The sequence below is a fragment of the Leuresthes tenuis genome, unplaced genomic scaffold, assembly GCF_036924035.1.
Source record: "Leuresthes tenuis unplaced genomic scaffold, fLeuTen1.0.hap1 SCAF_22, whole genome shotgun sequence".
In the NCBI taxonomy this organism is placed as follows: Eukaryota; Metazoa; Chordata; class Actinopteri; order Atheriniformes; family Atherinopsidae; genus Leuresthes; species Leuresthes tenuis.
The window spans coordinates 16648573-16673000 of NW_027325376.1; the positions used below are offsets into that span (position 1 = coordinate 16648573).

At 38.3% G+C, this 24428-nt stretch overlaps 1 protein-coding gene across 1 annotated transcript in view; it reads right to left on the reverse strand.

The window, feature by feature from the left end:
• The window catches only part of htr2cl1 (5-hydroxytryptamine (serotonin) receptor 2C, G protein-coupled-like 1), a 151362-nt gene that overhangs the window by 103029 nt on the left and 23905 nt on the right, over positions 1 to 24428 (reverse strand). The window contains exon 2 of the mRNA XM_072376537.1: positions 4799 to 4894. The gene's annotated coding sequence lies outside the window, so the exon portion shown is untranslated. The remainder of the gene's footprint in view (positions 1 to 4798; positions 4895 to 24428) is intronic.

The window sequence follows — 24428 nt, forward strand, 5'->3', positions numbered from 1 at the left end:
ATGAGGAGGCCCTTACACACGTTTCACTGCTGATAATACAGGCTAACCAGTAACTTGATGAACCAACTAATTTCACTGACCTAGTCGACCCCGAGACAAAAGGCGCAGTCTTGAGCCTCATTTTCACACAGCTATGCTCTATGTCTGTAATATTCAAAATATATAATTTAGTGCTCGACACCAGGTACTTCATACAATGTACTTCATAACAAATTAATTGAAACTGACTGGGTCCATGGCAGTGAGGCTTGTGCATTCATTCTCATAGGAATAAATTGACTATTGTAATGAGTTACAGTGTCAGTTACAAGAAGCAGAGACATTATACTGTAGTAAATTGCAGGATTCAACCCCTGATGATATTCACGGCTCTATGGATGATATTCACTTTTGTCTTTCTGTGATCATTTCACATTTGCATAAAACCAAGATCACAGCATAAAGAAATGTTGCAGTGTAATTTGATAGCGAGAAAAATGACTTACTTGTATGTATATTGGTTAACGTGCCTAAATGAACCACATTTGTATTATTCCAGGCTTGTTCTGCTGGCGCAAAAAGAAATTGAAGACTAAATTAAAGTAAATGATCAGGGTTTACTGGGAAATGGGCTGCATTAAAACACAGTATATCTGAACAGAAAGAGAAGAAATAAAGGAAAATGGGTATAAAAGTCTGGCAAAAAACCTGCTGCATTTGTGTTATACTTAGGCGCAAAAGGCTAAATAAAACACAATAACCCACAGCAAGCATTAAAGACTTCATAACATTAAACCTTTTATTTGCAAGTTCATATTGAAGTCAGTGAATTTCTGAGATGATGATAGTGTAGATGAGTAGAGAGACAATTTTTTAAGTATGGCTTTTTGTGGAGCTTTGGCAGCTACTTCAATACGGAGGAGTGTGTGGATGCAGGAACACAGCTAGAAGTGGAAGGGTTGAGATGTTAATGGCTACACAAAAACAGATTTATTCCAAAATCTCAGGACGTTATGCATCACTTTCAATTACATCACCAGCTTCTTCCAAGACTCTCGTGGCATAAATACTACTCTGAAACCTACTGTCTTTCTACAAACAGCACAGTGAAGGTAAGGATACCTGGGGCGTACAAGAAAAACAGCTGTGGGACAGTAAGGTAATTTGCATCACCGTCAAACTCAAAGCAGCTCTACTCCGTGGTATTGGCAGGCTTCTATTTGCATGCATGCACTTAACTATGAAGCATGTCTACACCCTGGCAGCTGGGTTTATATCTAGCTGTCAAGGTAATAGTAAAATATGAGCCCAGTATCACCAGAAAATATGCAGTAGATATGTTGATCTGCCTCTCCAAAATGTAGATGTAGTGTTAGAATTTGAGATTAGAAACTGGCAAATGGCAACATATACCTAGTGTGCTGTTGTATGGGGGTAGCTTCCACATAATGTGATAGGAACCTCAGCCTATAGTAAAATATGTGACCCCCTAAGCCATGTGTAATTTTCTAACTGTAAACGTGTATTTTCTAACATCTCATCCTAACGATTTGCAAATAATACCAGAGTAGAAAACTAAGTAATGAAAAGTGACAACAAAATAGAAAACTGAAAAGACAGTGGAAAAAGTTGCATCAGATGGAATTCAATACAAAGACCCATGCATTAAATTCCACAAACTAATTCTTCCATCCAATACCTCCCATAATGTTTTTTTTTTTTCACCAGATAAATGTCTATTATCATGTAGCGAAACACTGAATGGGAATGTCATGATTTAGCTTGCAAGACATCGAACATGTATGTTGATACATGTGGGAACTAAGTTGCATCACTGTAGTATTGTCATTGTTCCATTTCTGAACCTCAGCTATGACACTGCGCAGTGTAGGTTGTGCATCAACGTAGCTGTTACATGATATGGTTGAAAATGGGCAGAAGCAGTGTTGGTATTGCCCAGAGAGTTTGCATTTTAAAAATTCAAGCTCTATATTATTCAGGATAAATTTGAAAGTTGGTCATTTCCAAAAATAAACATTTTAGATATTCTGTCATTTGTCTCATTACTTGTACTGTTTTACTTTTTGCTTGAAATATATATATTAAAAAAACACAAACAAAGCATAGAAGCTGTTTTGTACCTTCATGGGGGTATCATTCTGTGGCGCTCTCAGCCTCCACCGATGGCCATGTTTTTAACGCAGATGAAGAGATGTGCAATCCTCTGAAAAGAAAACAACGCACAGGCTCTGGTGATGACGCTTTGAATATCAAGTGGTTGAAATTAAGTTAGAGCTGGCTAGAGCTGGTAGAGGCCTACGGCCGCTGATTTCACAATGAGGATAAAACGTCAAAAACCACAAATAGCAAAGAAGCACAGATGATGGCTCAGATTTGTCCAGTTTGATTCTGTTTTTTTCTGTTGCAGAGCAAAGCTAAATGACCATCCAAGAGCAGCTCACATGACCATCCACACTTATATTGCATCTTAATAACTTTGTCTAGACTCTACAAAAGAAGAGCTATATATGCTATTCTCATTCACCAATTCAGTTTTTCATATGTATTCTATATGTAAAGTTTGCAATGCTTTCTCTCCACAATCACATACGGTTGAACATATCAGAGCATATCAAGGCCAATGTGCATAGGAACTCTACAACTTGAGGCCATGCTGGGGATTGAACCGCTGACCTTCCGGTTTGCAAGGTCACTCACACAAGCCAAGGCTGTTCCCACTGGTGTCCATATCTTAGCACAATGAATTTACATACAATCCAAATTCCAAAAAACTTGGGACGTTGTGTCAAATGTAGATAAAAACAAAATCTTATAAAACAATATTTCACGTAAAACAGAACATGGAGAACATATTAAATGTTGAAAGTGAGACACTTTACCATTTTGTGAAAGATCACATTTAAATATTTTAACATTTTGTGTGTTGGTACAAAATTGCCATGGCATCATTTTGATAAGCTTATGCAATGCTATGTCATTTTTGAGTTAGTAGAGTTGTCAACAAGATGCATATTGTATTGTATCTATAAAGGGAGCTGCGTAAAGTCTTCTCCAGCACAAAGATTATCAATGGGGTCTGCACTCTGTGGTAGCCAATCAATGTGTTAATATAAAGTCTCAGATCCCTGAACCACTCTATCATTGTTTCAGCCCACTGAATTCTGGACTTGTTATCTCGAAAAATGCCCCATACCAGTCAATGAAGAAAAAAAAAAAATCAACGAATGAAAGAAACCTGATTAACTTCGAATCTAATCTTTTGATTGGACTGAAGTTGATCTTTTTGGTTGAAAACATTTCTGAAAGTGGACCGGAACAACTGAAGCAACTACAGATCATAATGACCCACATGCTTGTACAGTAGGCACCAGATATAATGGATGCAGCACTTCATCTGCTGCTCCTCTCAGCTTTATAATCCATAGTGAATTATAGCCTGTCATTCATTCCAACCAACTTCACTGACGTGTCATTTTTTTAAAGTTTCACAGCTGTTTTGCCCCAGTATGTTGAGTTCTGTTCACATTTTGTGTGCAGAGATTCACAATGCCATGAAATTTACAATCAAACATCGCTCAGCCGTTGAATTCATCTAATTGGATTTCACCAAATACTTATGCGATGCCTGTTCAAACCCAGTCATTTCTTACCTTCTGAAATAGAACAACATCTTAAACAACCATGTCTTCTGATGTGGTTGGTGAAGAATGTGCTTCCCACAGCGTTAGCCAGGATTAAATAACTAGTTGTCAGATGAAACACGGTGATCACTGCAATCACTTTTCAATGGGAGGCTCTTGCCAACTTGCTTAGTTAAATCCAGTAGGTGACTCTTTTTGACCAGATAATATAGACACAAGCTGTTATGTCATTCAGACCAATGGATATTTGAACAAAGACATCACTCAAACGTTTAGCATAAGTGGATTATGAACCTAGCAGTGCTGACGGAGCAGTAGGTGTATCTGTCACTGCCGTACTTAATTATGCAACAGCTGCAACATCGGTAGGAGGAAACTGTGTCTTTAATACAAAACAGCCATGTCAATCTTCCTTTTTTTTAATCTATCCTTTTTTCAAACCTCACCTATGGAAAATATGATATCAAAACTAAAGTCATTCACCTTCAGTGGCCAAAGTTGACTGAACACCCTGCATTAACTTTGATTACTGCGTCAAAGTGCCTTTGAGTTTAGATGGATCTATGCTAATTTGTCTGATGAAATTTAAAGGGGATTTCCATGTCGTACTTAATATGCTTCCCTAAATAAAAACATTCCGCTACTCTTTTTTTTAGATACCCTTCCACCCCTTTATGATTTTCCCTGTTAAGTTTGGCTATTGTGTAGAAAGATTTATCAATGTAAAACACCAGGATAAATTCACTCTATGGTCTGAACTTCAATTTATGCGAATTAATAACCAGACACTCAAACACTTTATTTCTGACGACTACAGCTGCAACTTGATCAAATACCTTGTGATACGATGATTAATCCTATAGGCCTTGGCAAACCCCACACCATCGCCATAGCGATGTACATCCAGGGATATCTGAACACATACTAAACATGGGATTACTTCCAGACTTTTAACTCGACTTCTCTGCCAAGCCACGACATAAGCCAGCAAACATCCAGGGCTTATAAAATATAGTGTTTATTAAAGCCCACTGAGTAAATAATTACTCAGGGAAAAAAACACACACCTCCAGTCATTCAAGATATGTGTTTATGTTGACAGGAGACTGCCTGTCTTCCCAGATCATTTAAAGAACCTTTGAGTAGATTTATTTCACCTCTGATTTTGGCATTCCAGATGGGCTGGTTCTCCTCTGATGTGAGTCAGCAGGCCTGAACGTTTTTGTCATCTCCTTGATGCCTCATGTCTGCATCTGTGGAAACAAATTCGAACAAAGTGATATCAGTATTTGGTTCAGGGCTGAAGACATACTGAAAGGGTTCTAGAAGCTACATGCCTTGTGGAATTTTCTGACAACCCGATTTAAAAAGCTGTCTGATAGGAACTGCGTGTAGGTGGCTTGTTCTTTTTCTCTTGCCTGTGTGTGTGTGAGTGGGTGGAGATTGTGAAATGGAGTGTTCTTCGACTATTTTGTAGGGCTGACCTGTTTGCGTGTGCTAATGTGTGTTTGTGTGTGTGATCTGGTGTGTGAAAAGATCAAACACTTGAATTCTCTGTTGCACCTGTGGTCAAGATTTTTCCGTTTTTTGTGCATTTCCATAAATCATGAAATGATGCGGTTACTCATGTAGAATATCAAACATGTCTTTAACAAACAGATACTGTATGGTCAGCTGTTTGCCTTGCCTTTGATCACGAGGCAGTACAAATATTTTGTTTAGCAATGAACTACCAACATCATTAAAAAAAAGATATTGAACTGGACTGGGTTTTAGTTTGTTTAGTGTTAATTATTTATTTTGAATTATGATAAACCACTTTCCCTGCTTAACTTTTCAAACTTAGGTAATATCTACTTTAACACACAAGTGACTCATGATGCATAAGACAAGTTTTTGGATCAAAAAGGAACAAGAAAGTTGAAGGTGAAAGACAAAGAATGTAACAAAAACTGCTGAGTCACATAAAGTAATTCCGTACAGACATTTTTAGCAAGTTTAAATTGTCATATATTTCAAACATAAGTATTGTGTTATTTCTAACTTGCCAGGTATCCATTGAGATTTTTCATTCACATTTAGAAGATGTGAGTAAGAAAAGGTGAAAGGAAACAGTAAGAATTTTGAAGAAGACTTGATGAGCATTAGTGGACTTTTCCAAAGGATTTTCCAAAATGCGGTGACCTGGCAAAGATTAAAATGGCGTTACCCTCCAGCTGTTTTCTCATCTCAGTTGGCAACCCACAAACTCATGTGACTGCCTGGCATCTTCCCAGTTATGATGCAACACTGAAGACATTCCAAGAGATGAAAGTCATTGTCTACTTTGCCTGAATGTTCACTGCAGCTGTTATTGTTGTCCTCTTTGTTATTTGTTTCATGTTATGATGTGTATTTCATCTACCAAATTGCAACCAAGAAATTACTTAACTAAAACCTTTTGTCCTTAATGAATGACTCTACACTGTGCTATTGTACTTGAGTACTATTATGTGTGACTCCAGGGGCAAATGGATAATGGAACTAATTATGGTCATTTCTACCAACGTCAAACACTGCTGAAATTCAAGAATTGCCCATAAACTCATCTTCAAGATGATCTGATGGAACTGCTATACATCCTCGGGTTGCTGTGGAGACCAGACCTCCAGTGCTCGGTGTGGCCAGGAGAGGATCTGCTGTAAGTGGTAAGCCAAGAAGCACGGCCAACAGGCGGGGTTTGTGCCAGGATAAGATCTAATCCCAGCTGGCTGGCCCTTCTGTCCATTCTACTTGCCAACATCTGTTACCTGGACAAAAAAACTGGACCACATCTGACCTTAGCGGACTTCCCAGCATGAATTCCCAGCTTTGTTTTTACAGAGACATGGCTCAGCAACAGAGTTCCAGACACCGCCATTCAGCTGGACGAGCTCAACTCATTTCATGCCAAAAGAATTGCAGCTCTGTGCGGTAAGACACGTGATGGTGGCTTGAGCATTTATATCAACACAGAATGATGTGAGCACTGGACTTTACAACAAGAGTGAAAAAACGTGCTGGATCTTGCTTACACAAACATTTACCATGTGGAGCCCCGCCCCCAACTCAATTTATGATAATCCCAGCATACCACTTGTCAGATGCTTTAAACTAGTTGTGAAGCAGGTGAGAACCTGGCCTGCAGGAGCGATCTCTGCTCTTCAGGACTGTTTCGAACACTGGCATATGTTTAGGGAGGCTCCAACTAACGACAACCTGTCTTCGGCCATCAGATGAGCAAAGCCAATTCCAGGACAGCACCGATAAAACATCCCTGGGAGAGTGCTCAGAGAATGTGCAGGCCAGACGTCAGATGTTCTAACTTCGTCTCTATCTCTGTGAGCACCGTTGTCGTTCTGATGTGCTTCAAGTCCACCACCATTGTTTCTGTGCCAAAGAAGACTCCTGTGTCCTACCTCAATGAATACCGTCTCATTGCTCTTACACCTATCATTAGGAAGTGCTTTGAAAGGCTGGTCTTAAGGCACATCAAGACCCTGCTGTCACCCACACCGGACCTCTTGCTGCTCGTTTTTTCGCCATAACCGTTCTACAGACAACGCCATTGCCACCATCTTACACCTGGCCCTCACCCACAAGGACAATAAGGACACAAATGGACAAATGCTGTTCATAGACATTAGTTCAGCATTCAACACAATCATTCCTCAGTACCTGATTGGAAAGCTGAGCCTGCTGGGCCTTGACACCTCCCTCTGCAACTGGATCCTGGACTTCCTGACTGAGAGATCTCAATCTGTCTTGATCTGAAGCACCATCTCCAGCCCCACCACACTTGACCTCCTTGACTTCTCCTTGACTTCAGGAGACCACGGAGCACCCACTCTCCACTGAACATTCACTGACCTTCTGTGGAGATCGTCAAGAACACCAAATTCCTGGGTGTTTCCCTGGCGGAGAACCTCTCCCAGTCCCTCAACACCAACTCCATAGCCAAGAAAGCTCAGCAGCGTCTATACTTTCTGTCTTTCTATGCATACGTGTGCTGTCTAAAATTCTATAATAATGTATGTAGCATCATGGTCCTGGAGAAATGTTGTTTAATCTCATTACACTGTACCACCTGTAAATAGGTGAAATGACAATAAATATCTCTTGACCTTTTCAAAAGATCACTTCAGATTTGTTTCATTCTTGCAGGGAGACCTAGCTACTGTAAGTTCTGAGGATTTACCCAGCATATACACTGGTGAGTAAAAATGTTAAAAATGTGACAGATGAAGCGAGTAACATTGGTCATCTTATCAGAGTTAAATAGTGAGATGTGTTAGGCAGCAAGTTATAGAACCAGAGTTTGCAACAGTTAGCGTCACACCATTTCAATTTGTGAGAGCTGCATGACTGCCCCAATTAAATAAAAAAGTTTAATTGATATTTTATTTTCTCTTAGTGAGGACGTTTGGGTCACACTAAAGACGGAAATGATGATAGATATGCAAAAACAATAACACTGAATGTAGACTGATAGAAAAAACAAAGTTAACATGTCTACATCGTCTGACTCCAGTCTGATAATCCACAGTACATCCCTCTATTAATGTGAGGGAGAAAGACATACAGAGGTATGTCCAATTGGAGGTAGTGATAATCAAACAAACAAAGTCTTATCAGGGGTCCCTGCCCTAATACCCAGCACCTCTCTTTTCTCGTTTCAGCAGAACACACTGTGCTGCTACAAGTGATGAATAGCATAGGATGAGTCACTAACCTTTTCGTTTATTTTTCTAATTTCTTACTCTGCTGCAAGTGTTCTTTTTTTCCATCCACTCTTTAACCCTGTCCAATCAAGTTTTCTTGTAATCCTGCTTGTTACGTTTTCTTTTTTTGGTCACCTTTTCCTTTGTTGCAATAAATATGTCCATTCATTAGCTTACTTGGTTATTGCTGTTCAGGAACACAGTCGACTAGAGACTAATCCATGTGAGACCCTGGCCAGGTCATAGGTCCATTACCTAGCTAACACACAGAGTCAGTATTTACATTCACACACTCAACTAATTTAGAATCACCACTCAACCCAAAGTGTATGTCTTTGGAATGTGGAAGGAAGCTAGAGCATCAAGAAAAAACCTTCATAGGCACAGGGAGAACATGCAAAGTGCACACATCAGGCCCCAACAAACTAGCCATGGTGTATCTTTGTGAGCTGGCAGTTCTATTACTCTAACCCCTCTCATAATCATTCAGCTCACACTCCTCCATGGCTGCAGTCCTTCCTTTGCTGTCCATCACTTATTTCCTCATTGACTCCCAAATCTTTCCCCTCATTATTTCCACCTAAACTCTGTCTCTTCCTCATTCATCTTCCTTCCTGTTGTGGTCAGTCCACTCTGGTGGAGCTGAAGGATAGATTATGGAAAGAGTGAAACATTTTCATTATCTATTTCAGGACATAAACTGAAATGTTGTATCAGCTAGAAGAAGTGTGTTCATAAATCTACATCTAATGGCCGCCTGAAAATGTAGAAAGTCTAAAAGGCAGTAAAACATATTTTCAGTAAATGTAATAAGTAAGTCTTACTATAGAAAAAAAGATTATCATCTCACTGCAATTAGTAGTTACTATTAGTTAAATGCAAGTATTTCACAATGAGAGAAGCTTTCAGTAACGACTTTCAGTTGCCACTGATGCTCAGAAGACTTTGACTTAATCTTCATTCCTGCCCTTGACCCTACCACTTAGCCCTAAGCATCTGTCTCCTTTTTTTGAGGAATATCAAAGAGTAGAGGTCATCTAGCCCTTCAACTGGGGTGTTAGAGGGTCAACATAGCTTGATGAAATTCAAAAGACAATGGGGACAATTTTTTTTTTTTATTAATGCAATGAGGTTTCGGCATTTGGTGCAGAGAGCTCTGGAATATTTCATCCCAATAGATGTCAGAGTCAAAGGGTAGAGCAGCAGCTGCTAAAACACACTTTTTTAAAAGAGAAGAGAACAAGGGCAAGGGTTTAGTGTTTGAGCTGGGGGAAACATAGCTCAAAATGGCTTTATAGTTGATTTATGGGGCAAAACACAGCTTAATGTGAAGCCCCATGGTAAGGTCATCTCAATGTGAATACCATGATTTACAAATAAAAAGTAAGATCTACAGAAGTGTATTAATTTAATCTGGCTCCTGAGTGATATAAGTTATAATTAGTTGATGAAGCGCACGTCTTGAGGGAGAATGTTCCCATATAGACAGGAAATTTGAGTTGAGATTATATAACACATACTGCAAACCAAGGTTTGAAATTGACTGCCAAGTAGTTTTAACTACTCGGTTTCCTTTTGGGTTATCATATGAATAGATATGAAAGTACTGAATGAAAGACAGTATTTACAAAAAGTAGCACGAGGGAAAGAATAACAGATACAATACAGATAGCAGTGAAACATACTTTACATGTAAGAGAGAGCAGATGGAACATAGAAACTCAGACAGGTTGGAATGCATTAAACCATTTGGAATGGAACTGCTGGTCTGGTGAGACAAAAACAGGAAAAAACTGGTCCAATCCACTGTAGTGATTTCCATGAGGGGGAAAAACACGAGGCGAACTGTCAGAGTGGAGTGGATTTACAGAGTACTTGATGAAATCCATAATTGGCTGCAGGGATTAGGGAAAACAAATATTCTTTAACATAGACGGAGATGGGGATAATCAATTGAATTCTTAAATGTCCTGTGGCAGTCAGCAATGTGTCTTTGTTGCATCTAGTCTGCTGCGAGTTGTAAAGGAAAAGCTGCAGTGGGCATTCAGAAAGGGAAAGTAGAAAGAGCTCTTTTCAGAAATCATTTTCACTCAGAAAGGTTCCAAATGGAGCAAAATGACCAGGATGATTACAGGTAGTAGCCAAGATTCAAGATTGTCAAATTGTCTTAGTGCTAAGGAAAGAAGCTTTAATAGTTGTAAACAGTGATCGCTTTCAGAAGTGAAAGAATTAAAAAAGAGACCCTCAAATGGAAACGCCTTGTTATAAATCTTGAAAATATGGCAAAACTCAATCGACTGTGTCCTGGAATCTGAAAATTTCCTTTTTTTGTGCTTTTTTGTGCTTTTTTTGTACACAATAAAAAGGAGAAACAGATGTTCGTCAATTGAGAAACTAATGAAAAAGAAAAAACTGTCGATGCAAAATTGACACGGTGTAAAATTCATTACATGTAGTGTTAGCTAAAATCAGGATTAAATATTAGGGGTTTGAGCTCTTTTAGATGGAGAATGCTTGTTCTGTGAAAAATCCATTAATTTGCTCTCTGATTCGCCAAACTGAGAGGGCTCTGACTGCAGTCTACCACAGGTAAGATCACAACAACAACAAATTTTATTTATATAGCACTTTTTGTACAAGAAAAATGTAGCACAAAGTAAAATTATTAAACACATCATAAGAAATATTGATCCCCACCTCCCCATTCCAGACCCAGAAGAAGACAGTGTGGTAGAAAAATATGAGTGTTTATTTTGGTCAGCATAGCTTCAAGCTGCATCTTTATGAGTTTCACTCGTCCTTCTGTTCAGTCATTTCTTGGTGTATCATAGCTTCATTCTAATTCCCAGCCTGCATTCATTCTTCATTTGCTGTGCTCATCTCAGATCAGTCGTTTCTCAGCCCAGCTTCACTTCCTCCTGCCTCATGATGTTTATGACATTTCACCTCATTTCACATCTCTTTCTACCTCTGCTCACACTGTCGTACTATAATTTTGTTTTTCAATCACCAGCAGAATAGGAATCATGTCTTCTTTCAGCCTCAATAAACAAGCAGGGATCTGTCTCAGTGGCATGTTGACAAAATACATAGACATTATAGATTCACTGCAAACCAAAATGGATGAATCAGTATGGGTAACTAACTTGCTCTGTCAACCACCTAATTATTTCCACCATGCACTGCTTTGTATCAATCCTCCTTCCCTCTTTCCTCTACAAACCTATTTCATCCATCTCTCTCATGTATTCTCCTCTCCATGTTTTTTTTTATTTATCTATTCGGGATCGGTTCATTTTCTTTCAATTCAAAATCCTAATTTGATATTTGGTCAGCCATGTTCCTCAACATACATGGTATGTGAAAATAGAGGGCAAATTTGACTCCTTGGGTTTAATATTATTGTTCAACAAATAAAAAAATTCTCAGTCAACGTTATTGAACCCAAAACTTGAACCCAAAACATACTGAGGTATTTGTTTAAACATCACCAGTCATATCATTATTGTGATATTTAATCATGATATTGCATATCACCAGCTTAACTAAAAACTTCCAGTGCTACTTTGAGACGGGCTCCTCGTGTTGGTGCTTTGCTATAGCATACATACATGTCATAGCATTTTGCTGCCACTTGGGAGAAATATGTGAAACAGTTTGAACCACTGCTCTTGTTTGTGTTAGTGCTGTTGTTGGTGCTTCGGCTTTGCTGTGCTTTGGAAAAAAAACACGAGTAGAAATGGACAGATCTATTTTGTGGTGGAGTTAAACTCTGTGTTTACATAATTAATATTGTCCACTTAATATTGTCCACTACACTGCTGTCTGTGCTTTTCCTTGCTTCTAATGTTTTAGGTGCATAGTTCCCTCCCAACTTGAGCAAACTTGCAGCCACTCAGCATTCAATCACTGCAATGGAGGACGGCACATATTCTTTAAATGCAGATGGATGGACTGCACTTAAGTCTGTGTTAAATCTGCAGGTTAGCAGGTAGGCTGTTACTGTTGAATAGAGAAAACTGAATGAGCAGTTTTATTTTCTTGTCACTATTACAGGCATTACTATCTGCACCGCAAACTTCAAGTGCAATACTTGAGGCTAGTTTGAACTCACCAAGTAAACTTACTCATCAAACAAAAACTGTACAGTTAATAAAATAAAAAAAGGTGAGGACTGCAAGCAACTCAATTTCAAGAGAGGCCCCTAAGGTGAGTGGGAGTCTATCACAGAAGATGTCATAAACCTTGTAATTCCTCTCGCCAAGTGGTCCGACATCCTGTTTCTCCTTTGTGTTGGCGAGTATTACCTTTTACAACTTTCTGTGATTGCTACAGAACTCTAAACCATCTTAAAATTGTTTTCACTCTTGAAACAACCTATTCTTATCCCCCATAGACCAACATTTGGCTGACAATTTCACCCCTGTCATTAGCCTATAGTCCCGATCAAATGGAAAGGTCGAACTTTCCAAACCAAATGACATAGGTGTGAAAGCTCCCTTAAAAGCAACACACACACACGAAATCCTTCATGCCCAAAATGCACAGACAAAAAAAAAAAATCTAAGTTCTACTTTGTATGATGGGCACTTGTCTGTAAGATGATCAAACACACCCACTTACAGTCAGAAATCTTCACAAATATTTGCCCGATAAATGTTGCTACGGTTATAACACAGACTATAACATGGTCGACCATTCACCACAATGATTTGATCACTTCAAATTTCAAGTCTCTGACATTTGGTTCTCCATAGTGCTTACAAATCCCCAAAGTGCCCTTCAGCATAACACAGACTTATCTATCATGTATTCAGGGGCTGCACTAAACTTATCTTGAACTCATCTGGAAGCAGATTTGTTCATGTCAAAGGAAAATGTGAAAAGCTGAGATCCAATTACCGTGTGAAGTTGTGCTAATAAAAGGTGTGTGATGTTGAAATGCAGGGACAAAGAACTGATAAGGCTTATCCTCCAGAGCAGAGGGCAACAAAAGTGGAAAAAGATATGGGGAGGATGATGCAAATGACATTAAAGATGCTGAATTCTATGTTTTTGCTGCTCACATAAAAAAGATGTAAACGACCCCGGCAGAAGTCCCTTATAGAGAAAAAAAAGACCAACTTAATGTGAACAAATGCTGGTGTGGGCGCGCTGTAAAACGTTGAACACAAGGGTGCAGATGTCAGCCACCAAGGTACTTTGATGAAAAAAAAACACAAACCACAGACAACGACTTTGAAGGGAGGCTGTTCTTCCCAAAGCACTAATGCGAAGACATTCAATTTTATACATAAGCATTGCTTTCTTAAATTTTTTAATTAATCAAAGCTTTCTGCAGCTGTGGCAAATATTTGGACCTACAGGAGATCAAAGCAAAGCAGGTGAAAGAAAGAAAAAGGATTAGGCTATTACTGAAGATGATGCTCGCTGCTCAAAAAAGGATTTGGGAAGATTACAGCTTCGTTGAAATCTTTCTATTAGGCTTCACCAACTCCCTAATAGAATTAAAGACTGTTTGGGGGAAAAAATGGACCAATTAGTTTTTATAAAAGGCAATTAATATTTCAAATTTCTCATGGGTTTGATTTAGATTCAGTGCAACCAATCTACTGAGCCATGGGAACACTTTTTTACTTGTTTTAGTTGAAGCCAATTTCATAGAACTCTTTGTCATAGAGTATTTAAGATTATTGAAATTGATAAGATATATCATAAAATTTAGTTGGAGGCTTTCATTTGACTTTTGCTTCATTTCCTGTTGTTTTGAGGACCACAACAGTAACCGTAAGGTTAACTTACGAATGGTAAAGTCTGAGGAAGCTGAGAGTGAGCAAAAGTGAAGTTACAAATATGACCACTTCAGTGTATTAGACCTCAATTTGCCAAGCATGCCATCAAGCTGTTTATCTGACTACTAGCCAGCAAACTGTTCTGCCTTCATCAAGGAAATGCATCTTTTCTGGATGCCAGCGTTAAACTGACAAGGATGACTGAGAAGAAGAAAAACTGGATTCATTTTGTGAAAGGAAAGGCAGAAATGCAGCAGCTAAGATGTTGGAGAGGTTACCAGCAGTTCAGAAAATCAGATTTACGCTGGGTGGATTGCAGGGCCAAGTTGAAGCTCTCGTACTGCAGTTCTTCCAAGACTGTGTGTGAACAGATTTACACACCATGAATGAATTTTGTGAAAAGCCAGCAGTGCACGGTGGAGGTCAAGACAGCAAGTCGAGGCAGGAGATATTTGATCATTTGTTGAGCTCCTATAAGTACCCCAAAAACTACTGAAACACTGTAATGTACTTAGTTGCTTCACACCACCACTGTGGCTTGACTTGCTGTTAATTAGCTTGGTCTCTAAAACAAACAAATGCTACAAACCTTGACGTGACGCTCATTTATACTTCAACAGATGATTATTACTGTTAGAAATGTCACAATGTTGTTGACTGATGCCATCGGTGTAGCTGAGTTAAACAACAACAGTTAATGTACTTAGAATAAAACATGATATGTCCAGGCATTTCAACTGAACAGCTCCTTCAAATCCACTTAAAGATGCGTTAGCTACAACATCAACGGATGAGTAAAGGTATGTACTCATCCGTTGATGTTGTAGCTAACGCATCTTTAAGTGGATTTGAAGGAGCTATACATATATATATATATATATATATATATATATATATATGTATAGGCACCTGAGCACACTACCAGTCTGTTGAGAGACGCACACAAACACAGACAGACACACAGAGGACAGAGAGTGAAACACAGACACATACCGGTTTGAGGTGTAAAAAAGAGAATCAGAAAAAGTGTCTAGACAGTCAGACAGGGAGACAGATACATCACTGTCACCAAATACAATCTTATCGATGGTGAAGGCTGAGTGATTGCTGCCCTGAGCTGCTGTAAGAAATTGGAACCTTGGACCGAGATTCAGAACAAGGCAGGAGATGGGGACAGCTCGGGATGTTACTTATACTCCAGGTTTAACTCACCAATAGGTACAATAACATTGCAACACTTTTCTCTGGCAACAAGCCTGTTCCAAACAATTACTGGCTGTTCGTCTCTGTCAAAATTTTGAAAATAAAGATAAAAAAATATTAATTTATGCCTTGCTTTTTTTTTTCTTTCCTACGTGCTTGTATGCACTGTAACAAACCAGATTTGTTCTGAACTGTGTGCATCTTCACATCCTAATTCATATTTCAGTTGCTGCATTTAATGGCCTGCAGTGCAGAGCAGCCATACATAGAATTTTAATAAGAAAGGAAATTAAATTGGAAAGAAATTACTTGACATGAAAACATATTGGAATGTGTTTTTATTTATCTCATTTCCTTGTCTTGTATAAATGGTGAGTCAATGCTTTTTTTTCAGCACTCCATTGCTCAACAATAAATGTGAATTGGTAACCACATCATATTATCTGTTATTATTTTCTCCTGACAGGCTCATACTTTGATAAGCTGAAAAAGGTGAAAGCAAAATGGGGAAAAAAACAAAAACTAGAATAGACAAGGTCAACAATCGCTGTTCGACAAATAAGAAAAATAAGAAAACTAAATTTGAATTTAATTCAGACTAAAAAGAATAGCTGGAAATTGCTCATGACATTGACACAAGACTGATAAATAACACCTATATTAGAATAAGAACCTCACAGAATCTACTGAACCCATTTAACCCAATGCCATTACATGTGAAATACACAAATAACAAGGTCTTAAAGAGAGGAACAGCACTTTCAGTTGTGCCAAAGCATCCTGACTCACTTATGTTAACGCTTACGTGAATTATTTTTACTGGTTTCAAACAAAATGTTTTTTATAAAAAATCTTATTCAGGTTTTTAATAACGTTGATATTAAGTCCTTTCAATCAGCCAGTAATTGGAGATTGACTCTGTTGTCGTCCGGTGTTGTACACACAGACAGCAGTAGGATGGTTAAACTGATCGCACTTGATAAGATCAGACAGATCATTTTTGATAGCCAAAGACAAATGGGTGTTAAAGAGAAACCAACAAAGAATTGATCCATTTTTTATCTCCTTATCCTCACCCTTCCCCTTGAGTTGTCTATGGCCACAAGCAAACTAAAGTAGACCATCCCAAGGTGATAGCAATGAAAAGAATGATTCCACCAGCGAGCTTTTGACACCCAGTATCTCACTCCCTCACAGACACTGGGATTTATAGACCGGCAAGGACAGGGCAAGAAAGGACCAGAAAAATACTACTGAAGGATAAAGGTAACAGTGGGGAAATAAAGAGAAGCAAGTGTAGAGACTGTGGAGGAAGTGCAAGTAAAAAAGAAAAAGAAAAAAAAAGATAGATGACAGCGAAAGATGTTAAGGGGAAAAAAAAAATCAATGAAAGTGAAAGTAGATAAAGATAATGACTGAAGGCAAGTATATGACAATTTTACCAAGCACTTTACTTTACCCACAGCTGTATTATTTCAGGGAAAATTTTTTTTTTTACATTTATGAGTCTACACACAGACACAGAGAAATCTTTAGAGGTTGCCATCAGTTGGTTGGGGTGTTGTTTTTGTAGCCTGACAACACCTGTAGGGCGGCGGTATTCTAGAATATTGCACACTCCCACTTGTTTGTTCGGTGTATGTGCGGTTGTTTAAATGTATTGTGTTACCATATTCAAATGTTTCAAAAGAGTAAAAAAGTAAATTTGTGACAATTTTTTTTTTTTTGACGCGGACCACAGCTACAGCACAGGATAGGTGAGTTGAGCTATGAAAAGGGTTCAACCAGACCATTCAATTTGACAGTCATCCTTATCTAGTATCCGTGCACAAGAAGGGAATCAAGTTAAGTCATTGCAAGTATGACTGAAGTCACCACACAGACTGAAGCTATAACAATGACATAGAAACACAACAGCTTTATTGGGAATTTGGCTGTACTAATATACCAGTCCACATACAAGTCTTTACAAAAAGTTGCAAAAAGATGGAGATTTGAAGCCTATAAAGAGCATCGAGGCCCATTTGAGTCTAGTTGAGTGCACACATAAGTGATTCTACCTCTCCCTGCATTATCTTAGTGTGTTGGTCCTGTTATGGAAAGTCAGATTTTTCATGGTTTTAATCGGACTCAGATGCTTATGGGCATTTTAAAAGTCCGTTTCTTACCGGACTAACACAACAATTAATTTTTTTCTAGTGTCATGTAAATGTGAGAGCGTCTATTATCGGGCACAGAATGACGTTTTTCATGCCTAAGCCAGAACAAACCAGGAGTGGAAGCAGAAGAAACAGCAACCGATCTGTGATCACTCACTAGAAACAAAATAACATAGCTCCCTCACTAAATAATCCCATACAGAATCAAGTCAAAGTGGAGAAAACGGAGCAAAATATATGGAGACACTCAAACTTTATTATGCAAAAAGGCATGCAACTTATATTTAAAAACAACACTATATTGATGAAAGGTAATTTACCTACTGCAAATTTGAATTAAATCCATCTCTGTCTGAAGTAATCAACTCTTCTTTCTGTAAAATCTGAAGCAGCCGCAGACGTCAAAAATAGCAGAATATTATGTAATGATGTGAACATTTTAAAATAGATAGCTCAGATCAGTGCCTGGGTACACGGTACATTTCCTCCACTGCCTACACTACTCTACAACTGAGAGTTTTTCCTTTAATTTTTGTTCATAAGTCATACATTTCAGCACAATGTATTGAGGTCTCAGTTTAGAGAGGCTGATTCACTCTGTCTTAAATGGATGGTACTTTGAGAAGACGTTGAGTGATGCTTAGGTTCATCCGCTTTAATTTCCTGTTAATTTTCTGTTATTTATTGTCCCTGTCTTTGATTTACTGCCCCCGGCATTTGCTTTTCTCACCATTTGTTGTTTTTCTGCTCTCTGATAGCCCTCTTTTTCTTTTTGGTAATACAAATAGTATAACACATGACGCATTGATCAGCAGTTAAAATGCAGTTGCAAACATTTTCTTTGTCCATGTGACAATTTTTCTGCTTTCTATCCTTTGTTTCAGTGCCTTTACAAATAACGGAAAAGATTTTTCAGATCAGGCGTCTGCAGGGGAAAGTCCATTTCCGTCTGCTGTTCATGATCTTTTTACTTGTAGTTTTGCTTGTAAAGTTCTCAGATGTGTTTTCGAATCACGGTGCAGCAGTTTAAATCATTTATACAGGTGATCAGTTACTGCTAGTTTTTTTATCTGAACGGTGACCTTAAAAATACGAGCTTCAGTTAAAAGCATATTCCCTCACAAATTTGGTTAACTTATCAGTGAAACTGAACGTGCTACAGTTGTAAATATGTCTTTCTTTTTTTTTTCAAAAATATAATTTTCTGTGTCTTTAAATGTTTGAAAAGAAAAACACATTTTTGAAGTATTTCCAAGTCTTTGAGTAAAATGTTATACTGATTTTCAATGCTGTCTTTACATACAGTCATACAAATAATATGGTCTGTAGCAGTGGCGTGCACAGGGGGGGCGGTTGTTCAAAAACGCATGCTGAAGTGTGCTCTCGGGAGCCAAAACACATGCTAAAATGCCCTCTCGGGAGCCAAAACGCGCGCTAAACTGCCCTCTCGGGAGCCAAAACGTGTGCTAAAGTGTCCTCTTGGGATCCAAAACGTGTGCTAAAGTGTCCTCTTGGGAGCCAAAACGTGTGCTAAAGTGTCCTCTTGGGAGCCAAAATGTGTGCTACACTCTACAGTGGTGAGAACATGCTGTATGTGCCCTTTTTTTTCTATCCGCCCCTGCCTTCAAAAAGTCTGTGCACGCCACTGGTCTGTAGTGTGTTTCTCGGCTGTTCTTCAGTGTTTGCAGTAAGAAGTTACATGTTTTCTGATTGTCTGTGGTAGAATGCACAATATCCTTTGCAGCCATCTGTTGGGGCAGCAGCAGTGGCACCAAGAAATGGAACAAACTGTTAAAAAAGGGTGGCTCTGTGCTCCACATAATGGACAACACTGCACACCCACCACATAACATGGTATAAAACAACAAAATGTGTTCAGTCAGAGGCTTCTTCAGGTTCACTGCAAACAAAGAACCATAAAGATCATTCCTACCCACAGCTAGAACTATACATAACTATAATGACCCTTATTAATTGTTTATTATGCAAAATAGTTATTATTGTTAGTTGTATTGTTGTTAGTTTATTGTTAGCTTTTTGCATAGCTTGTTATATCTTGATTTGTAAGTTGCTTTGGATAAAAGCGTCTGCTAAATACATAAACATAAACAAAATAGCTTCCCATTTTAGGATTATTTTCAGTCCAAATAAAGACAGTAATCTGGCGTAAATGGTTCATAATAAAAGGCAAGGAAAAAAATATTTGTCACATTGACTGCATTGAAAGTATTCAGTGTAATTTCTTTCTTAAATCCAATAATTTACTTAACAAATGAATAAATTGAGTACTTTATAGTGTCATGGTCATATTATTTTGCCATTGTAAATTGCTAAAGACTACATAATTTTTCTGACTGTTTTGTTGCACTGTGCTTACTGAATGTATTGCACATGTACAGTTACATGTACATTGATGTGACAGCTAAATCGTATTTTGCTTAGATGTCTGAATATTTTCACCTTCACTGCTTGATTTATTAAGCGAAACAACCAAATAGGCAAAATAATAAATAGCCATCTTGTGTTTCAAATTCCTTCCAGAGAAGCCAAAGTCAAGCAGTTGTCTGTCCCTTTTGTCTTCACATATCACAATCCAAATACAAAAACCTTAATAGCAGACTGCCAAAGATCTAAAGCAAGAGCTATGATCTCCATAAGCCCTGATAGATACTCTGTCAGCATTTGCGTTGGTCTCTCCAGGGGACCAAAGTAACAGAGATTTAACATGTAGGAATTTTGACAAGCATTGCTTTGCTTTACACACAGTCAGTTCTGAGGAAAAAGTATAATATTTCATGGAATTTCAAGCTGTCTGTTAGCTGTTTAAGAATTACAGAGTACAGACAGACAGCAAAATCCCTTTATACAACATTCAGTTGAAACAGTTATATTGCCACATGTTTAGTTTTTAAGCCCTATTGTAATCCACCCAGGGACGGTTGCCAGAAAGTAAATGGCATTTTTCAAGCAAGTCCATGTGCTTCAGCAACACCGGCTCTGCTACTGTGCAGCATGACAGGAAAAACACTCAGAGAGAAAAAAATCTACCCTACAGCATGCCCTGATTGTAATTTCTGTCTGTAAAAGAATTACGCAAGTCCAATTCAAAGAGTATGTTAGGTAGCTTTTTTTTTAGAGGGTATGTTTCATAAAGTGAGATCAACCATGAGTAGACAAAATGTACTAAATGGATAATGACAATCATGGCATTTCTGAAATGGATGTACCTAATGGCTTAAATCTCTTTTCCTTCAACTGTTACCTTCTGTCATTGGCCGATTTTGAATAAATTAAAAATATGGAGGTCATATACTTATTTGACAGATAAAAGCACAGGATTATTTATATCATTGTCAGTAATCACATGTAGCTCATGTGTCCTGTTGAGGTCAAGAGTGGTATATGAATTAACATTTCCAGTCTTTAACTGTTCCAGTCTTTGACTGCGTATTCATCATCTCATTGTTTAGCTAGCTTTAGAGATACCACAATGCCGAATCATATCTTTTTACTCCCTGAGTGTCCCAAGTTTCTTTAGTAATCCCAGTCATTTGTCTGGCCTTTATAAAAGGTGAAAAGAAAGGGATGAAGGACAAGCAAGTACCGATAAAGTTTACAGCCAGCAGTAGCTCATATTACATAGTACAAGGCAAGCAACATGGCAGCAGAGATTAGCTTTGTAAAGTTGCCTCTGACTAAACTGCAAGACATCTGGAGCAATGTCCTTGTATGCATGTATCTGTACAGATTCACAATTACTATACACTGAAACCACTTGGTCAACATTTAATTACAGCACAAGTTTTTTTTTCCTGCCATTTGTCTTATTTCAACCAAAAAGTAGAGTTAAAATCTTTAATACACAAAGAGCACAGTTATGTTTTAACCATTGCAGACAAGCACACTCAGCCGTGACAAGTAAATCAATGCAAAAGCTAATTAGACTGTACTTTGTACAGAGGTGGCGCTGGTCTCAGCTAATAAATCTGTGTTGTATATGTGAGTGTGAGTGACATCATCAAAGGTTAATTATCTGAGAATAATGACATCACCCAGGCTGACTTAGTTTTAATATTACAGTTTAATATTGCTTGATAATGTGTTACCCTTCGTATGGCCTGGCAGGCACTTTATGCAGGAAGCAAAGCCCTCTAACCTAGCAGACTTAGCGCCGTTCTTCGCACATTAAGCAAACACACTTTAATAGGCGTGTGTTGTAGTGTGAGAAAAAAAAAGAGGAAGAGTTAGCAAGAAAGAGGGTGGGGGAGCTTTGAAGTTGGTAAACTGACAAGCTACAACAGTATTTTAGCTGGTAAACTGTGCTTGGCCCCATATATAGTAGCTAAAGTGTATACGTGTGTGTCAAACTGTCAAGCAGTAGTGGAACAGACAAATCCTATCAGCATATCACCATCAAAGGTAGACTACCCAGACACTATATGTGCATTAGAGAAATACAGATTGTATGAGAGTAAAAAAGTGTAGTGTGTGTTACAGTTGTATTAGAGTCAGCCCCGTTGAGGGACCATTCCTTAAGAGTTCAAAAGAGACAGGAAAGATGAATGAAAGAAGAAGATGCTGGGAAGGAAACAGGTAAGGAAAGGAAATGAAAAGTGTGGAGAAAGTGGTAAAAAAAGGCAACATATTGAATGGAAGTGAATAGTTTAAATAATGATTAAAGAAAGAGAAATGGATGAATGGGGACCAAACAAGTAGGAGGAAGAGGAACTCTAGTTGAATCACCATGAGTGTTAAAGGAAAAAGGATAGAGGGAAATGGGAGGGAGGAGGATAGAAGCAAGGAAAGGATTAGCAAAAAGGGATTAGAAAGCAAGGATGACGGGAAGGTCCTGAGGCAGGTGTATGCAAGGATAGGAGAAAAAAGAAGAGAGGTAAAAAAAGAGCAGGACAAACAAGAGACTACAGCATTGAGGAAAAGATGGATAAAAGAAAAAAAAGCTGAAGACAAGCAGGGGTAGAAAGATTAAAGGGCGAGTGACTGGTTACATTAACCGGCTAGCAGATGTAACACAAAGAGTTGAAAGAGCACTAGTGAAATAGTGAAAAAGAATGGAAGAGAGTTAGCAGAGATGCAACAGAGGGATAACATAAACAAAGACAAGAGATGGGGAGCAGGTTAGAGAGAAATGAATTCCAGCAGTGCAGTCAGGGCCAAGAGCACAAATAAGGAAGTTCTAAGTAGAATGGAAAAATGAACAAAAGTGAAGGAGAAAAGGAGGATGGAAGGATGGAAGGAAGGGTCAAAGTAAGGAGAAGTATGTACCAAAGGTATGGAAGGATAGAATATGTATATATGTATATACATATATGAACTACTTGGTAAGGATTAGAAAACAATCATGTTAAGGTTAAACTGCATTCTCTTAACACCACCAAAACGTTCATGGATTCAACTTCACTGATTGCATTGGTGATACGATGACATACTACTATGGCTCTTTGTCACTTATGTCAATGTCAATGTTTTTCCGATGGCCATGTGCCCCTTTCAACCACACTTTATAGAATTCAACCTGGTCCTTTTTTTGTAGTTTGTAACCTGTCTTTAGCGTCTTGCATTTGGGTCCTTCTCGCAGGGAAAAACAATTGCTTGACATTTCTACAACATTTCATGATATATATGTACACTGCAACTGCTTATCATCATCTAAAAGAGCTAATATTCACCTTTTTGTTCCCAGGTAGTAACAAAATGTCTTCCTCATAATCCGTTCATAATCCAAAAGTGAACAGAAATCTTTCATTTTAAACTGGAAATTGATAATGTACATTTGATGCATCATGTTTACTTTAACTGTTTGACATATTAGTCTGGAACCTGACTGGTGAAACAGAGTAGAATGTATACAATCATCCAAACACCTTTCAACATAAGATTTTACAATTCTTTCTGCACCTCGGGACAAAAAAAGTAAGGATGTCCAAGTAACTCTCTGAATAATTCTGTGATGAAACTGTGGTAAGACAAGGATCAAAGGTGATGTTTAAGGCAACTGTCTAAAGGTCAGTTTCCGGGGTGACCAGTGGCCTTTATGGCGAGAGAGGTAAGAGGTGAGGTGATACTCTGACGGAGCATCAGAAGTCAGAAAAAGGATCAAATGAGCAGAACTTCATAAAGAAGTTCAATAAGTTTTGCTTCAAAGGATCCAGACAGGATGAAGAAAAAATGTCCCGTTTTAATGGGAAAGAAATTTCTCAACCTCAAAGCTAAAGGGAGCCTCATGAGAATTTAATGGGGTAAGATTTACATTTTCAGACAACAAATAACCAAAGCATAAAGTCAAGTCAAGTGGAATGGCCTCAGGTTATTTCTCTCACTGTCCTTGAGTGGCCCTACAAAATCTCTGAGAATACACCTGGGGATGGCAGTTCACAGATTCTTTCCATACAGCCTAACAGAGCTTGACAGTATCTGTTCAGAAGAGTGGGATAAACTTTCAAAAATCCAGAGGCTGGATGCGTAAATGATGCATACCCACAAAAACCCTGTGTATACCTTTTACTGTTAAAAAACAGCTGGGTTTTATTTTTACCTCAGAAGGGGAATTTGCTCTGAAATTACAGTTCAGATCACTCTCTCTTTGATTCAGCAGTTCTTTTTTTCTGTTCATTATTACAAATTTGAGATCACTAGATAGAATTTCTTTAATTTTCATTTGCTTCTTGAACAGGGGAATTGGCATTATTGTCAGTAAACGTATGAAAAAGAACCATAACTGGAGACAGTTTTATAAATCTGCTGAAGAGAATGCTTATGCACAATTCCATCTTTGTGTATACTCACAGTTCTAGACATGAGTCTACACACAGTTTTCTGCATCTGTCCTCAGGTGTACAGAGTAAGCAGTGACTTCCACTACTATAATTGCTGCCG